Source organism: Gracilinanus agilis, chromosome 2 (genome assembly GCF_016433145.1).
Source record: "Gracilinanus agilis isolate LMUSP501 chromosome 2, AgileGrace, whole genome shotgun sequence".
NCBI classification, from domain to species: domain Eukaryota; kingdom Metazoa; phylum Chordata; class Mammalia; order Didelphimorphia; family Didelphidae; genus Gracilinanus; species Gracilinanus agilis.
The window spans coordinates 365,425,082-365,431,081 of record NC_058131.1 but is presented as its reverse complement, the minus strand read 5'-3'; positions in this window follow the sequence as shown (position 1 = coordinate 365,431,081).

The following is a 6,000-nucleotide window of genomic DNA, read 5'->3' as shown; positions in this document are numbered from 1 at the left end:
CAGAGAGTAGCAAAGAAGAGGCAACATTCTCAAATGCAACAAGGCATAATTTTAAACCTTTGTGTAACATACATGACTATATTGTTCCAGTTCAATTCCCTGACCCTTTATAGTCAGCCCCATACTGACCACTAAGAGCTACAAAGAAAAGTTGAGTTCCAAACCAGACCATTTGGCTGAAGTACCTCTAAATTTGCCTGTTTTACTGTCACAAACAATAAGATGTTTGAGAATAAATAAGAAGATACACAAAGAAGGAAGATATTCCAGAATCTTCAAAGGATTCGGTGGAAAATAAGAGGTCCAAGAAAAAGGCAATATGAGGGAAATCATCCAGGTTTTCATATTTGGTGAAAATCATTCCAAATTTTTATGCAAGCAGGACCCAAGAAGTAGATAGCATAACTTGTTGAAAGCTGGCCAGAAGAGTTAGCTAAGTTGATCTGACCTCCTAGACTCAGGGATTACAAATAGACAGGCAGGTCAAATAGCATTTGGGCAATTGAATCATAGCCACAGAATCAATATGTGCATTTCTTATATCCTTCTGTGGCTTAACAAACCTCATATTTACATGAACATGTGAGTACTGACACTCACCAACCTCACCGTGATTTTAAGTGCCTTAAGGATAAAAAGCATTTCCTAATATCTTGGAGCCTTGCTACATTATGTACCAAGTATGCATTCATAGTAAATCAAACAGTCAGACCTTAGACTTGAAAGAGAGAGCGTTGTCCTCTAGGAAAGTTGTGTGTCCACAGATAAATTATGAGTTTAAAAGTGGTTCTTTTGGTTTGGTTGGTTTTGTTTTTGTTAAGGCTTCAGACTACGTTGAGGGAGGTTTGGAAAAATTGGTTTATGGATGCACACTTAGCCTAGAATCTCTTGGAATTTAATGCTTTGACCAATTTTAAAGAATATTGCTCACTCATTAGGCAAGTTCTGCTCTATGTCCTTTGAAACAACAAACTTTGGAACAACTCTTTGCTAGAGCTCAGGGCTGTGAGTCTATCTGTGTGTGTGTGTACAGTGACAGAAAAACCTAACCAATTTTTGCTTCATCCAAGATGATCCAACAAGCTCCCTGGCATCATTTTACATTCTTCCAGGTTTCAGTGGTGACAGAAACGCTACATTTGGCTGAACAGAGGAGGTTCATGAAAAGCGAAAATGAGGAGGGAAAAAATTAACCAGTCAATTTCAATGCTCAAAAGAAAAAAAAAATTCTCATTCACTCTGAGTTGTAAGAGAATTATTTGACTTGTTCTTATCCTGTCTGGTATATATTTATATTTATATATATATACATATATATACATATACATATATATACACATATATATGTATGTGTGTACACATATATATTCATAGTTTGTAATAATATAAATTTTCAGCATTCGGATGCCTTGTTTTTTAATTTTTCAATCAATAAAAATCTGTCTTCTCTCCCTCCCATCTTCTCCTCCTCCCCACTGAGAAAAAACAACAATAACAACTTCTCTCCCATTTACAAGCACATACTTTGAAGGAAAACCAACCTTTCATTGGCTACGTTCAAAAAGAAATGTCTCTTAATTTACATTTCGAACTGAGAGGCCTCTGGAATCAGGGTGGATCATCATGTTGATCATTTATAATGTATTTCAAAGTTATTTGTTTTTATAATAATATTGTTGTATAATTTTTTTCATGGCTTGCTTCATTTCACTTTGCATCAGTTCATATAAATCTTCCCAGGTTTTTCTGAAACCATATTCTTCTTCATTTCTTATGGCACTATAGTATTCTTTGACATTCATATACCCACTAATTTAAACATTTTCCCACTGATGGGAAACTCCTCAATTTCTAATTCCTTGACATCACAAAAAGAGTTGCTATAAACCTTTTTATTCATTGATGTTGTTCAGTCACTTCAGTCATATCTGACTCTGTGTGACGATTGGGATTTTCTAGGCAAAGATCCTGGAATGGCTTGCCATTTCCTCCCCTAGTTCATTTTACAGATGAGAAAACTGAGGCAAACAGAGTTAAATGACTTGCCCAGGGTCACATAGCTAGTAAGTGTCTGAGGCCAGATTTAAACTCAGGAATATGAGTCTTCCTGACTCCAGATTTGACACTATTCACTCAGCCACCTAGTTGCCCTTTTCAAAGGGATCTTTTTGTCTCTTTCTTTTGGCTTTTTGAATTATAGACCTAATATTAAGTTAAAAGGTGTATAAAGTTTTATAAATTTAGGGGCATAGTTCCAAATCACTTCCCAGAATGGTGGGATCAATTCACAGTTATACCAAGAGTGCCTTTATATATCTCCTTTTCCACAGACCTTTCAGCATTTCTTTTTCTTTCTTTCTTTCTTTTTCTTTATTTCTTTCTTTTTTGTCAACTTTACCTACTAATAGGTATGAAAGAGAGCCACAGAGTTATTTTAATTTTAATTTCCTCCAGTCAGTTATTTAGATAATTTTGTCATCAGTTTGAATTCTTTAATTTCTTCCTCTGAAAAGTGCCTGCTCATATCTCTTGACCCCTTATCCATTGAGGAATAGCTTTCATTATTATAAAATTGAGTCAATACCTACATATCTCAGAAATGGGATCTTTATTAGAGAAACATGCTACAAAGATTTTTTCCCATTAATTTCTTTTTCTTCTGTTTTTAGCTGAATTTATTTTCCTTTTTAATTTTATATAATCAAATTGTCCATTTCACCTCATGTGATCCTATCTTGTCTCTTGTTTAGTCATGAACTCTCTTGCCTCATCCATAGATCAGGCAGGTAATTTCTTCTTTGATCCTCTAATTTGTTTAATGTCACTCTTTATATTGCCATTTGGAAATAAGGAGCTTATTTTGGTACATGGCATAAGATACTAGCCTAATTTCTACCAGACTGCTTTCCCATTGTCCCTATAATTTTTATTAATATTGAGGTTTTCCCCAAACCACTAGGCTACTATCTACTCCATTATATATTTGTGAGGCATATACTAAAGTACTTTCCCATACATTATCTTTTTTGTTCCTTATAATAAAAGTGATCCTGTTGGAATGGTAAAGTAGCTAGGTGGATAGTGGATAGAGTATTGGACTTAAAGCTGAGAAGATCTGAGTTTGAATCCTCCCTCAGACACTCCCTAGTTATATGAGCCAGACAAATTATCTAACTTCTGTGTCTCAGTTTCTTCATTTGTAAAACAGGGATCAAAACAGCATCTACTTCAAAAGAATGTTGTGAGGATCAAATGAAATAACATATGTAAAGTGCTTTTCAAACTCAAAGCATATATACATGTGGGCTTATATTATTATTAATTATAGGATCATAGACAGCTAGGTAGTTCAGTAGATAGAGAGCCAGGTCAAGAGACAAGAGGTCCTATATTCAAATCTGACCTCAGACACTTCCTAGCTATGTGAACATGGGCATTTAAAACCAATTTCTTAGACTTTATCACTCTTCTGCCTGAGGAACAATATACAGTATTGATTCTAAGATGGAAGGTAAAGGATTTATTAAATAAATAAATAAATTTTTGATTAAAAAAATAAATAATATTTTGGTTCAGAAGATTAGAGCTGGAAGAACCACAAAGGTCGTCCAGTCCAATTTCCTCATTTTGCACCTATGGAAACTAATCACTGAAGAAACTTCAGTGGCTTGTCTGAGATCTCACAACTCAGTAGCAAAGCAAGAACTCCCAGGCAAGATCCTCTTACACCAAATCCATTGGTCTTTCTCAAAATATTTTTTTTAAAAATAGGAACTTAACAGCATGAACATTTCTATATACCAAGAGCAGAAAAAGAGGATCGTATATGAAACTGTGAGCTTCTGTCATACACATTTTAAATGCATATTAAATTTAAAATAATAGTTTTTAAAAACTTATTTGTTGTGCTTTTCTGTGTTCCCTTCTCCTTGCTCTGTTCTCTATATTTTTAAATATTTCATTGATGCTCTTTTCTTTTCTTCTTTTTTTTATCACAATCACTACTTACCAATTCTCCACACCATCATGCCTGCTCTGCATAGAAGTACTCATTTGTAGCAAGTAAGTATTCTTGAAATTTATTTTTCTTAGGATGAGTCCCTCACTCTCAAACTTCCCTCTCTCCTCTCACTATTCCCATCTATTACCCTGTTGAATTTTATGCATTTCCACACCAAACTTCTTGTATGTATATGTGTGTTTAATCTGCCGGTATAAGGCTCATTAGATGCCTACCTCCCACCTTCACCACTTTCTCCATATTCATATACTTGTATTTGGGCATACTCCAATTACAAAAAAAAATCCTTGGTTTTGACTTAGTGTATTACCATTTCCCTCCTGTATATTTACTCTCTTGAAATTAACAAAATAGGTCCAAACCACCTCCAGCCTTTTAGACTGTAAGGACTTGATCTCCAGTGCTTTTTTCTGTATTATGGAGCTTCTCTTATTCTCTCCATCTTAAAAAAAAAAGGAACAGAGTCTCATTAAAAGTAAGTGATTTGGGGGACAGCTGGGTGGCTCAGTGGATTGAGAACCAGACCTAGAGATGGGAGGTCCTAGGTTCAAATCTGGCCCCAGACACTGCCTAGCTTTCATGATCCTGAACAAGTCACTTAACCCCCATTGCCTAGCCTTTACCTCTCCTCTGCCTTAGAACCAATACACAATAGCGATTCTAAGATGGAAGGTAAGAGTTTTTAAAAATAATAATAATAAGTGATTTGCCCAAGGATACCTAACCAATAAATGCAAGGGTCAAATCTAGAGCTCGGGTCAGAATCATAGAATCATGGATTTTCAGAATTTGATGGAATCTTAATAGCTATCTCATTCAGCTAACACCCCCAAAAGAAACATACCACCACACACACAATAGTCATCTAGCCTCTACTTGAAAACCTCCAATAATAGGAAATCTACTTTCTCATAAGAAAAGTCATCTTGCATATCAATATCTCTAATTGTAAGGATTTTTCTTTCTGATATCAAACCTAAAGTTGCCTCTTTGTATCTTCTACCCATTACTCCTGGTTCTTCCACCTGGGACCAAACACAATAAATCTAATTAGTCTTCCACATGACAGCCTTTAAAATATTTGAAGTCAGATGTATCTCCCATCTGAATCTTCTCTTCTCCAAACAAACCAAGCCCAGGTCCCTCAACCATTCCTCACATGGCATGAATTTGAAAATATTTCATCATCCTGATTGCCCTCCTCTGTCTGATCTCTAGTTTTTCAATGTCCTTCTTAAACAGAAGGGACCCAGAACTGACTATCATTTTCCAGATGTAGTCTGACCAGACCAGAGCAGATTGTATCAAAACTATCACCTTCTTATTCTTGGAAGCTATGATGCTCTATTTAATTCAGGCCAACATTGCATTAGTGTTTCTGGCTGCCATATGACACTACTGATACATATTGAGCCAACTCCACTTGTAGTCTCCTGATTCCAAGCCAGTGTTCTTTCCATTATAACAGACTTCTCAAGTATTTGGATTCTGCTTTCTCTTTTCTTACTGTAATTATAAGTGGTTCACATCATTTTAGCCTATGTGCAGGTCTTTTCTAATTCTGTATTTTTATTATTATCTTTTGTTTTCACATCACTTTCATTTCTGAATATATTCCTCCTTTCTTCTCTGGCTCTATGAGCTACCCATTGTAACAATAACAAAAAGAATGAAAGGGAGAAAAGCAGCTGAACCAATGTATCAACCAAATCTGGCAATGTATACAATGTTCCTTATCTGAAATCTCTCCCAGCCTGTACAGAAAAAAGAGGAAAGCGCACTTTATTCTCCCTTTTTAAGGGTAGAAATAGGGATAAACATGATTATTAAAATTATAAGCACTGTTTCAATTTTCCTTAAGATAAATTTTTCTTAAATGATCAAGTTTTTTTTCTTTCCTATCTCCCTTACACATAAGAAAGAAGGAGAAAAAAGGGAAAAGGTAAAGAAGAAAGGGAAGTGGAGAGGAAGGAAAGACT